Source organism: Triticum aestivum, chromosome 3A (assembly GCF_018294505.1).
Source record: "Triticum aestivum cultivar Chinese Spring chromosome 3A, IWGSC CS RefSeq v2.1, whole genome shotgun sequence".
NCBI classification, from domain to species: Eukaryota; Viridiplantae; Streptophyta; class Magnoliopsida; order Poales; family Poaceae; genus Triticum; species Triticum aestivum.
This window is the reverse complement of record NC_057800.1, coordinates 527568826-527582700: the sequence shown is the minus strand read 5'-3', so window position 1 is coordinate 527582700 and position 13875 is coordinate 527568826.

The following is a 13875-nucleotide window of genomic DNA, read 5'->3' as shown; positions in this document are numbered from 1 at the left end:
CTTTCATGAAAATAAGGATTCCGGTAATTGTGCCAAAATGCTAGAAGAAGAATGCACTAGAATGTTTGGCACTAAATCTTTGAATGATGAGAATGATTGCAATGTTGTTAGTATGAATCCTTTGAATATACATGATGCCAATGATATGCAAATCCACAAGCTTGGGGAAGCTATGTTTGATGAAGATGATATTTTTTGTCTCCCAAGTTTTGATGAGCAAATTTATTATGATGATAGCATGCCTCCTATTTATGATGATTATATTGATGAAAGTGGGTTTGGAAGAGTGTCAACTTTAGGAAGTGATGATCCCACTATTTTGGAGGATGTTGAATCTTATTGTGATAATTATAAAAGTGGATTTGGAGAGGTCATGACTTTATTTAGTAATGATTCCACTATTTTGGAAGAGGTTCCAATTGATTATGAGAACAAAGTTGCTATCTATGATGATTATTGTGATGACTTGTATGCTATTAAGAATAATGATAACCTGGAAACTTGTCATCATGATTTTAGTTTTCAATTGGATTATGCCTCACATGGTAATTATTTTGTTGAGTTTGCTCCCACTATTATTCATGAGAAGAAATTCGCTTATGTGGAGAGTAATAAAATTTATATACTTGTAGATCATGAAAATTATTATGAGGGAGGAATATATGTTTGTAGGAGTTGCAATAATATCAAGTTTCCTCTCTATGTGTTGAAAATCTTGAAGCTATGCTTGTTTTGCCTTCCTAGGCTAGTTGATTATTGTTCCCATAAGTTGTTTGCTCACAAAATCCCTATGCATAGGAATTGGGTTATACTTAAATGTGTTAGTCATATTCTTCATGATGCTCTCTTTATGTTTCAATTCTTATCTTTTATGTGAGCATCATTGAAATCATCATGCCTAGCTAGGGGCGTTAAACGATAGCGCTTGTTGGGAGGCCACCCAATTTTATTTTTGTTCTTTGCTTTTTGCTCCTGTTTAGTAATAAATAATTCATCTAGACTCTGTTTAGATGTGGTTTTATCTTTTAATTAGTGTTTGTCCCAAGTAGAACCTTTGGGAAGACTTGGGTGAAGTCTTTGCGATCTTGCTGTAAAAAACAGAAACTTTTGCGCTCATGAGATTAGCTGCCATTTTTTTTACTGAAGATCGCGTTTAGGTTGATTCTTTTTGTAGATGATTAATAGACAAATTCCTCAGGTCCACCAATTTATTTCAGAATTTTTGGAGTGATATAAGTATTCGAAATTTCCATATTACTACAGACTGTTCTATTTTTGATAGATTCTGTTTTCTACGTGTTGTTTGCTTATTTTGATGAATCTATGAGTAGTATCGGAGGGTATGAACCATAGAGAATTTGGAATACAGTAGATATTACACCAATATGAATTTAGAATGAGTTCACAACAGTACCAAAAGTGGTGATTTATTTTCTTATACTAACGGAGCTTACGAGTTTTCTGTTAAGTTTTGTGTTGTGAAGTTTTCAAGTTTTGGGTAAAGATTCGATGGACTATGGAATAAGGAGCGGAAAGAGCCTAAGCTTGGGGATGCCTCGGAAGGCATCCCCTCTTTCGTCTTCATTCGTCGGTAACTTTACTTGGAGCTATATTTTTATTCACCACATGATATGTGTTTTGCTTGGAGCGTCATTTTATTTTATTTTGTTTTGCTTGCTCTTTCAATAATATACCAAGATCTGAAATTCTTAAATGTTAGAGAGTCTTCACATAGTTGCATAATTATTCGACTACTCATTGATCTTCTCTTATATATTTCGGAGTAGTTTGTCATTTGCTCTAGTGCTTCACTTATATCCTTTTAGAGCACGGCGGTGGTTTTATTTTGAAGAAATAGATGAACTCTCATGCTTCACTTATATTATTTTTAGAGTCTTGTAGAACAGCATGGTAATTTGCTTTGGCTATGAAACTAGTCCTAATATGATAGGCATCCAAAATGGGTATAATAAAAACTTTCATATAAAGTGCATTGAATACTATGAGAAGTTCGATACTTGATGATTGTTTTGAGATATGAAGATGGTGATATTAGAGTCATGCTAGTAGAGTAGTTGTTAATTTTAGAGATACTTGTGTTAAAGTTTGTGATTCCCGTAGCATGCACGTATGGTGAACCGTTATGTGATGAAGTCGGAGCAAGATTTATTTTTTGATTGTCTTCCTTATGAGTGGCGGTCGGGGACGAGCGATGGTCTTTTCCTACCAATCTATCCCCGTAGGAGCATGTGCGTAGTACTTTGTTTCGATAATTAATAGATTTTTGCAATAAGTATGTGAGTTCTTTATGACTAATGTTGAGTCCATGGATTATACGCACTCTCACCCTTCCACCAGTGCTAGCCTCTCTAATACCGCGCACCTTTTGCCGGTATCATACACCCACCATTACCTTCCTCAAAACAGTCATACCTACCTATTATGGCATTTCCATAGCCATTCCGAGGTATATTGCCATGCAACTTTCCACCGTTCCATTTATTATGACACACTCCATCATTGTCATATTGCTTTGCATGATCCTGTAGTTGACATTGTATTTGTGGCAAAGCCACCATTCATAATTTTTTCATACATGTCACTCTTGATTCACTGCACATCCCGGTACACCGCCAGAGGCATTCATATAGAGTCGTAACATGTCACTCTTGATTCACTGCACATCCCAGTACACCGCCGGAGGCATTCATATAGAGTCATATTTTGTTCTAAATATTGAGTTGTAATTCTTAAGTTGTAAGTAAATAAAAGTGTGATGATCTTCATTATTAGAGCATTGCCCCATGTGAGGAAAAAAATAGAAAGGCCAAAAAGAGAGAAAGCTAAAAAATGAGAGAAAAAGAGAGAAGGGGCAATGCTACTATCCTTTTACCACACTTGTGCTTCAAAGTAGCACCATGATCTTCATGATAGAGAGTCTCCTATGTTGTCACTTTCATATACTAGTGGGAATCTTTCATTATAGAACTTGGCTTGTATATTCCAATGATGGGCTTCCTCAAAATGCCCTAGTGGTGGGAAGGGGCTGATGCCTTCCCACCCACCCAGGTTCAAGGCTTGGTACTTGCAATTTGGGTTTGTTGCACCAATTATGCTGTAGGGGGTTCCCTTACAGTCTTTCTATCAAAAAAATGCCCTAGGTCTTCATGAGCAAGCGAGTTGGATGCACACCCACTTAGTTTCTTTTTGAGCTTTCATACACTTATAGCTCTAGTGCATCCGTTGCATGGCAATCCCTACTCACTCACATTGATATCTATTGATGGGCATCTCCATAGCCCATTGATACGCCTAGTTGATGTGAGACTATCTTCTCCTTTTTGTCTTCTCCACAACCACCATTCTATTCCACCTATAATTCTATGTACATGGCTCACACTCATGTATTGCGTGAAGATTGAAAAAGTTTGAGAACATCAAAAGTATGAAACAATTGCTTGGCTTGTTATCGGGGTTGTGCATGATTTAAATATTTTGTGTGATGAAGATAGAGCATAGCCAGACTATATGATTTTGTAGGGATAGCTTTCTTTGGCCATGTTATTTTGAGAAGACATGATTACTTTGTTTGTATGCTTGAAGTATTATTATTTTTATGTCAATATTAAACTTTTATCTTTAGGATTTGAATATTCTTGCCACAATAAAGAGAATTCAATGGATAAATATGTTAGGTAGCATTCCACATCAAAAATTATGTTTTTATCATTTACCTACTCGAGGACGAGCAGAAATTAAGCTTGGGGATGTTTGATACGTCTCCAACGTATCTATAATTTTTGATTGTTCCATGCTATTATATTATCAACCTTGGATGTTTTATATGCTATTTTATATGATTTTTGGGACTAACCTATTAACCTAGAGCCCAGTGCCAGTTTCTATTTTTTTCCTTGTTTTTGAGTATCGCAGAAAAGGAAAACCAAACAGAGTCCAATTGACCTGAAATTTCCGGATATTATTTTTGGACCAGAAGACCCACGGAGTATCGGAGATGGGCCAGAAGAGTCCCGAGGCACCCACGAGGTGGGGGCGCGCCCTACCCTCCTGGGCGCGCCCCCTACCTCGTGGCCGCCTCGGAGACCCCCCTGACTTGTCCCCGACGCCAACACCTCTTATATATACCCAAACTTCCAAAACATAACCTAGATCGGGAGTTCCGCCGCCGCAAGCCTCTATAGCCACCGAAAACCAATCTAGACCCGTTCCGGCACCCTGCCGGAGGGGGGAATCCCTCTCCGGTGGCCATCTTCATCATCCCGGCACTCTCCATGATGAGGAGGGAGTAGTTCACCCTCGGGGCTGAGGGTATGTACCAGTAGCTATGTGTTTGATCTCTCTCTCTCTCTCTCATATTCTTGATTCGGCACGATCTTGATGTATCGCGTGCTTCTCTATTGTAGTTGGATCTTATGATGTTTCTCCCCCACTACTCTCTTGTGATTGATTGAGTTTTCCCTTTGAAGATTTCTTATCGGATTGAGTCTTTAAGGATTTGAGAACACCTGATGTATGTATTGCATGTGCTTATCTGTGGTGACAATGGGATATTCATGTGACCCACTTGACGTATGTTTTGGTGATCAACTTGCGAGTTTCGTGACCTCATGAACTTATGCATAGGGGTTGGCACACGTTTTCATCTTGACTCTCCGATAGAAACTTTGGGGCAATCTTTGAAGTTCTTAGTGTTGGTTGAATAGATGAATCTGAGATTGTGTGATGCATATCGTATAATCATACCCATGGATACTTGAGGTGACATTGGAGTATCTAGGTGACATTAGGGTTTTGGTTGATTTGTGTCTTAAGGTGTTATTCTAGTACGAACTCTAGGATAGATTAAACAGAAAGAATAGCTTTGTGTTATTTTACTATGGACTCTTGAATAGATCGATCAGAAAGGATAACTTTGAGGTGGTTTCGTACCCTACAATAATCTCTTCGTTTGTCCTCCGCAATTAGTGACTTTGGAGTGACTCTTTGTTGCATGTTGAGGGATAGTTATATGATCTGATTATGTTATTATTGTTGAGAGAACTCGCACTAGTGAAAGTATGAACCCTAGGCCTTGCTTCAACGCATTGCAATACCGTTTATGCTCACTTTGATCATTAGTTACCTTGTTTTTTTATATTTTCAGATTACAAAAACATTTATCTACCATCCATATTGCACTTGTATCACCGTCTCTTCGCCGAACTAGTGCACCTATACAATTTACCATTGTATTGGGTGTGTTGGGGACACAAGAGACTCTTTGCTATTTGGTTGCATGGTTGTTTGAGAGAGAACATCTTCATCCTACGCCTCCCACGGATTGATAAACCTTAGGTCATCCACTTTAGGGAAATTTTCTACTATCCTACAAACCTCTGCACTTGGAGGCCCAACAACGTCTACAAGAAGAAGGTTGTGTAGTAGACATCAAGCAACTATACAGACTGGGTCCGTAACTTGAGGATTATCCTCATTGTTGCATAGAAGAATTACGTCCTGGAAGCACCGCTAGGTGACAAACTCGCTGCAGGAGCAACACTAGATGTTGTGAACACCTGGCAGAGCAAAGCTGATGACTACTCGATAGTTCGGTGTGCCATGCTTTATGGCTTAGAACCGGGACTTCAACGACGTTTTGAACGTCATGGAGCATATGAGATGTTCCAGGAGTTGAAGTTAATATTTCAAGCAAATGCCCAGATTGAGAGATATGAAATCTCCAATAAGTTCTACAGCTACAAAATGGAGGAGAATAGTTTTGTCAGTGAACATATACTCAGAATGTCTGGGTACCACAACCACTTGACCGAGCTGGGAGTTAATCTTCCTGATGATAGTGTCATTGACAGAGTTCTTCAATCACTACCACCAAGCTACAAGAGCTTCATGATTAACTATAATATGCAACGGATAGATAAAACGATTCCTGAGCTCTTCGCAATGCTAAAGGCCGCGGAGATAGAAATCAAGAAGGAGCATCAAGTGTTGATGGTCAACAAGACCACTAGTTTCAAGAAAAAGGGTAAAGGGAAGAAGGGGAACTTCAAGAAGAACATCAAGCCAGTTGTTGCTCAAGTGAAGAAACCCAAGTCTGGACCTAAGCCTAAAACTGAGTGCTTCTACTGCAAAGGAACTGGTCATTGGAAGCGAAACTGCCCCAAGTATTTGGCAGAGAAGAAGGATGGCAAAGTGAAAGGTATATTTGATATACATGTTATTGATGTGTACCTTACTAATGCTCGCAGTAGCGCCCATGTATTTGTTACTGGTTCTGTTGCTAATATTTGCAACTCGAAACAGGGGCTACGGATTAAGCGAAGATTGGCTAAGGATGAGGTGACGATGCGTGTGGGAAATGGTTCCAAAGTCGATGTGATCGCCGTCGGCACGCTACCTCTACATCTACCTAGGGGATTAGTTTTAGACCTAAATAACTGTTATTTGGCGCCAACGTTGAGCATGAACATTATATCTAGATCTTGTTTGATGCAAGACATTTATTCATTTAAATCAGAGAATAATGGTTGTTCTATTTATATGAGTAATATATTTTATGGTCATGCACCCTTGATGAGTGGTCTATTTTTACTAAATCTTGATAGTAGTGATACACATGTTCATAGTATTGAAGCCAAAAGCTGCAGAGTTGATAATGATAGTGCAACTTATTTGTGGCAATGCCGTTTAGGTCATACTGGTGTAAAGCGCATGAAGAAACTCCATTCTGATGGACTTCTGGAATCACTTGATTATGAATCACTTGGTACTTGCGAACCATGCCTCATGGGCAAGATGACTAAAGCTCCGTTCTCCGGAACAATGGAGCGAGCAAGAGAGTTATTGGAAATCATACATACTGATGTATGTGGTCCAATGGACACTGAGGCTCGCGGCGGATATCGTTATTTTCTCACCTTCATAGATGATTTGAGCAGATATGGGTATATCTACTTAATGAAACATAAGTCTGCAACATTTGAAAAGTTCAAAGAATTTCAGAGTGAAGTTGAAAATCATCGTAACAAGAAAATAAAGTTTCTACGATATGATCGTGGAGGAGGATATTTGAGTTACGAGTTTGGTCTTCACTTGAAATAATGCGGAAAAGTTTCACAACTCACGCCACCCGGAACACCACAACGTAATGGTGTGTCTGAACATCGTAATCGTACTTTACTAGATATGGTGCGATCTATGATGTCTCTTACTGATTTACTGCTATCATTTTGGGGTTATGCTTTAGAGACGGCTACATTCACGTTAAATAGGGCACCATCGAAATCCGTTGAGACGACGCCTTATGAACTGTGGTTTGGCAAGAAACCAAAGTTGTCATTTCTTAAAGTTTGGGGCTGCGATGCTTATATGAAAAAGCTTCAGCCTAATAAGCTCGAACCCAAATCGGAGAAATGTGTCTTCATAGGATACCCAAAGGAGACTGTTGGGTACACCTTCTATCACAGATCCGAAGGCAAGGTATTCATTGCTAAGAATGGATCCTTTCTATAGAAGGAGTTTCTCTCGAAAGAAGTGAGTGGGAGGAAAGTAGAACTTGATGAGGTAATTGTACCTGCTCCTTTATTGAAAAGTAGTTTGATACGTCTCCAACGTATCTATAATTTTTTATTATTCCATGCTATTATATTATCTGTTTTGGATGTTAATGGGCTTTATTTTACACTTTTATATTAATTTTTGGGACTAACCTACTAACCCAAGGCCCAGTGCAAATTGTTGTTTTTTTGCCTATTTCAGTGTTTCGCAAAAAAGGAATATCAAACAGAATCCAAATGGAATAAAACCTTCGGGAGAGTTATTTTTTGGAACAAACGTGATCCAGGAGACTTGGAGTGGACGTCAAGCAACCAACGAGGAGGCCACAAGGTAGGGGGCGCCTACCCCCTGGGCGCGCCCTCCCCCTCGTGGGCCCCTCGTGGCTCCACCGACCTACTTCTTCCTCCTATATATATATATATATATATATATATATATATATTCATATACCCTGAAAACATCCAGGAGCACCATGAAACCCTATTTCCACTGCCGCAACCTTCTGTACCCAACAGATCCCTTCTTGGGGCCTTTTCCGGAGCTCCGCCGAAGGGGCATCGATCATGGAGGGCCTCTACATCAACTCCGTGGCCCCTCCGATGATGTGTGAGTAGTTCACTTTAGACCTTCGGGTCCATAGCTATTAACTAGATGGCTTCTTCTCTCTCTTTGAATCTCAATACAAAGTTCTCCTCGATCTTCTTGGAGATCTATTCAGTGTAACTCTTTTTGCGGCGTGTTTGTCGAGATCCGATGAATTGTGGGTTTATGATCAAGTCTATCTATGAACAATATTTGATTCTTATCTGAAATATTTTATGTATGATTCGTTATGTTTGCAAGTCTCTTCAAATTATCAATTTTGTTTGGCCTACTAGATTGATCTTTCTTGCAATGGGAGAAGTGCTTAGCTTTGGGTTCAATCTTGCGGTGCTCGATCCCAGTGATAGAAAGGGAACCGACATGTATTGTATTGTTGCCATCGAGGATAAAAATATGGGGTTTATATCATATTGCTTGAGTTTATCCCTCTACATTATGTCATCTTACCTAATACGTTACTCTGTTCTTATGAACTTAATACTCTAGATGCATGCTAGATAGCGGTCGATGTGTGGAGTAATAGTAGTAGATGCAGGCAGGAGTCGGTTGATGACCCACAAGTATAGGGGATCTATCATAGTCCTCTCGATAAGTAAGAGTGTCGAACCCAACGAGGAGCAGAAGGAAATGATAAGCGGTTTTCAGCAAGGTATTCTCTGCAAGCACTGAAATTATAGGTAATAGATAGTTTTGTGATAAGATAATTTGTAACGAGCAACTAGTAACAAAAGTAAATAAAGTGCAGAAAGGTATCCCAATCCTTTTTGTAGCAAAGGACAAGCCTGGACAAACTCTTATATAGAAGAAAGCGCTCCCGAGGACACATGGGAATTATCATCAAGCTAGTTTTCATCACGTTCATATGATTCGTGTTCGGTACTTTGATTATTTGATATGTGGGTGGACCGGTCCTTGGGTGCTGCCCTTACTTGGACAAACATCCCACTTATGATTAACCTCTATTGCAAGCATCCGCAACTACAACAAAATTATTAAGGTAAACCTAACCATAGCATGAAACATATGGATCCAAATCAGCCCCTTACGAAGCAACGCATAAACTAGGGTTTAAGCTTTTGTCACTCTAGCAACCCATCATCTACTTATTACTTCCCAATGCCTTCCTCTAGGCCCAAATAATGGTGAAGTGTTATGTAGTCGACGTTCACATAACACCACTAGAGGCTAGACAACATACATCTCATCAAAATATCGAACGAATACCAAATTCGCATGACTACTAATATCAAGACTTCTCTCATGTCCTCAGGAACAAACATAACTACTCAAAAAGCATATTCGTGTTCATAATCAGAGGGGTATTAATGTTCATATAGGATCTGAACATATGATCTTCCACCAATTAAACCAACTAGCATCAACTACAAGGAGTAATCAACACTACTAGCAACCCACGGGTACCAATCCCAGACTTAGAGACGAGAATTGGATACAAGAGATGAACTAGGGTTTGAGAGGAGATGGTGCTGGTGACGATGTTGATTGAAATTGACCCCCTCCCTATGAGAGGATCGTTGGTGATGACGATGGCGATGATTTCCCCCTCCCGAAGGGAAGTGTCCCCGGCAGAACAGCTCCGCCGGAGCCCTAGATTGGTTCCACCTCGTGGCGGAGGAGTCTCTTCCCAAAAGCTTGCTTATGATTTTTTTCTCCACGAAAGACTCCATATAGCAGAAGATGGGCATCGAGGGCCACCAGGGGGCCCACGAGGCAGGGGGCGCGCCCGGGGGGTAGGGCGCGCCCCCACCCTCGTGGCTGGTGAGTGGCCCCCCTTTGGTACTTCTTGCGCTCAGTATTTTTTTATATATTCTGAAAATAACTTCCGTGAAGTTTCAGGACTTTTGGAGCTGTGCAGAATAGGTCTCTAATATTTGCTCCTTTTCCAGCCTAGAATCCTAGCTGCCGGCATTCTCCCTCTTTATGTAAACCTTGTAAAATAAGAGAGAATAGGCATAAGTATTGTGACATAATGTATAATAACAACCCATAATGCAATAAATATCGATATAAAAGCATGATGCAAAATGGACGTATCAACTCCCCCAAGCTTAGACCTCGCTTGTCCTCAAGTGAAAGCCGAAATCGAAAAATATGTCCACATGTTTAGAGATAGAGGTGTCAATAAAAATAAAATACAGACATGAGGGCATCATGATCATTCTTAGAACAACAACATATATATATTGTCATATGATCTCTTATGCTAAAGTAACAATTCAATCACAATTTCAAGTATGAATCATAAACTTCATTGAAAATTAACAAACTATAATCTCAGTCATTGGAGCAATTGCAATTTATCATAACATAGGAAAGAGTCAATATAAGAGCTTTTCAACAAGTCCACATACTCAACTATCATATAGTCCTTCACACTTGCTAACACTCACGCAATACTTATGGGTATGGAGTTTTAATCAGACACAGAGAAAGATAGGGGCTTATAGTTTTGCCTCCCAATGTTTTACCTCAAGGGTAATGTCAACAATAATAGTTCATGAAAACTCACATCCAATTAGCCATATATACCAGGATCTTTCCAACATATTGTGCTTGCCAAAAGATAAAATGTAAAAAGGAAAGGTGAGGATCACCATGACTCTTATGTAAGGTAGGAGATAAAAGTAAAAGATAGGCCCTTCGCAGAGGGAAGCAGAGGTTGTCATGCGCTTTTATGGTTGGATGCACAAAATCTTAATGCGAAAGAACGTCACTTTATATTGCCACTTGTGATATGGACCTTTATTATGCAGTCCGTCGCTTTTATTTCTTCCACATCACAAGATCGTATAAAGCTTATTTTCTCCCACACTAATAAGTCATACATATTTAGAGAGCAATTTTTATTGCTTGCACCGATAACAACTTACTTGAAGGATCTTACTCAATCCATAGGTAGATATGGTGGACTCTCATGGCAAAACTGGGTTTAAGGGTATTTGGAAGCACAAGTAGTATCTCTACTTGGTGCAAAGAGTTTAGCTAGCATGAGGGGGAAAGGCAAGCTCAACCATGTTGGATGATCCGTGGCAATATAATTTATCTTAGATGTAAGAAAACATAACCCATTACGTTGTCTTCCTTGTCCAACGTCAACTCTTTAGCATATAATATTTTAATGAGTGCTCACAATCATAAAAGATGTCCAAGATAGTATATTTATATGTGAAGACCTCTCTTTCTTTATTACTTCCTATTAATTGCAACGATGACCAAAACTATGTTTGTCAACTCTCAACAACTTTTATTCATAATACTCTTTATATGTGAGCTCATTACTCTCCATAAGATCCTTATGATCTGTTTTATTTCTTTTTATTATTTTCTCTTTTCTTTTATTGACTCAAGATCATGGCAAAATAATCAAGCCCTTGACTCAACACTAATCTTTATTATATAGCTCACGGACTCGATTGCATAGAGGGATCATAAAGCAAAACTCAAAAGTAGATCATACTAAAAACTTTTATTCTACTAGATCAAAATATTATCAAAAGGATCGAACTAAGAAAAACGGTAAAGATGAAGGTGATGGTGATACGATACCGGGGCACCTCCCCCAAGCTTGGCAGTTACCAAGGGGAGTGCCCATACCCTTATGATTATGCCTCCTTTGTTGGTGAAGAAGATGGTGGTGATGATGGATAGTCGCACATCGAGCGTAGGAGGTCTTCTAACTTGCGGATAATGCCCTTGAGTGCGATGATATGTTCCTTCAGCAAAATATTTTCACGTGTGAGATATTTGTTTTGTATATGAGCTAACTCAATCATCTTGAAAGCTTCGATCTCAGTTGGGGTAAGAAGATTATTATCAAGTTCAATGATGTCTTCTGTTGCCGGAACTTGGTCCTCCGTGGCCTTCTTGATCCCTTCATCCTTGTTGATCTCCATGGGTTCTTCTCTCTTCAGCTCTATCTTCATTAGCCAAGCATCATTGCCCTCATTGTTGGAGGAGGAGGGAGACGACATGATGCTTGGCTTTGACAACCTGGCAGAAAACAGCTCGAAACAAGAATAGGAGATTTTTGCGTGATACGATGGTCAAAACCTTCGGGAGATTATATAATGAATTTTTACCGACCAAAATACGTAACGTGCAAGAAAACAAAGTCCAGAGAGCACACAAGGTGCCCACGAGGCAGGGGGCGCGCCCTCCACCCTCGTGGAGTCCTTGTGTCCTTCCCGGACTGCTCCTTATTTTTCTATTTTTCTAAATATTCCAAAACGGTGAAAATTTGCCATTAGAACTATTTTGGAGTCGGTTTACTTACCGTACCACATACCTATTCCTTTTCGGAGTCTGAAACGTTCCGGAAAGTGTCCCTTATGTATTCCTCCGAGGTTACGGTTTCAATAACATTGGTTTCAACATTTATAGGATTACCTGAGATATAATGTTTGATTCTTTGACCGTTCACCACCTTCGGATTTGTGACTTCGAAGTTGTTGATTTTTATGGCACCGGAACGATAGACCTCCTCGATAACGTAAGGACCTTCCCATTTAGAGAGAAGCTTTCCTGCAAAAAATCTTAAACGAGAGTTGTATAGCAATACATAATCACCTACATTAAACTCGTGCTTTTGTATTCTTTTGTCATGCCATCTTTTAACTTTTTCTTTAAACAATTTGGCATTCTCATAGGCTTGGGTTCTCCATTCATCAAGTGAGCTAATGTCAAATAACCTCTTCTCACTGGCAAGTTCGAAATCATAATTGAGCTCTTTAATAGCCCAATAAGCCATATGTTCTAGTTCGAGAGGTAAGTGACATGCTTTTCCATAAACCATTTTATACGGAGACATACCCATAGGATTTTTATATGCAGTTCTATAGGCCCATAATGCATCATCAAGTTTCTTGGACCAATTATTTCTAGATCTATTAACAGTCTTCTGCAAAATTAATTTGAGTTTTCTATTACTCAATTCTACTTGACCACTAGACTGTGGGTGATAAGGAGATGCAATTCTATGATTAACATCATACTTAGCAAGCATTTTACGGAAGGCACCATGAATAAAATGTGAACTACCATCAGTCATTAAATATCTAGGGACTCCAAACCTTAGAAAATAACTTCTTTAAGCATCTTAATAGAGATGTTATTATCAGCACTACTAGTTGGAATAGCGTCTACCCACTTAGTAATGTAATCAACAGCAGCTAAAATGTGTGTACATCCATTAGAGGCAGGAAAAGGTCACATATAATCAAAGCCCCAAACATCAAATGGTTCAATAACAAGTGAATAATTCATAGGCATTTCTTGACGTCTACTAATATTACCAATTCTTTGACATTCATCACAAGATAAGACAAACTTACGGGCATCCTCGAAGAGAGTAGGCCAATAAAAACCGGATTGCAATACCTTATGTGCAGATCTATCTCCAGCGTGGTGTCCTCCATAAGCTTCGGAGTGACACTTGCGTAGGATCTGTTCCTGCTCATGCTCAGGTACACAACGCCTAATAACACCATCTACTCCTTCTTTATAGAGATGTGGGTCATCCCAAAAGTAATGTATTAAATCATAGAAAACCTTTTTCTTTTGCTGGTATGTGAAACTAGGTTGTATAAATTTAGCAACAATGTAATTAGCATAATCAGCATACCATGGAGCAGTATGAGAAGCATTTATGACATTTAGTTGTTCATCGGGAAAGCTATC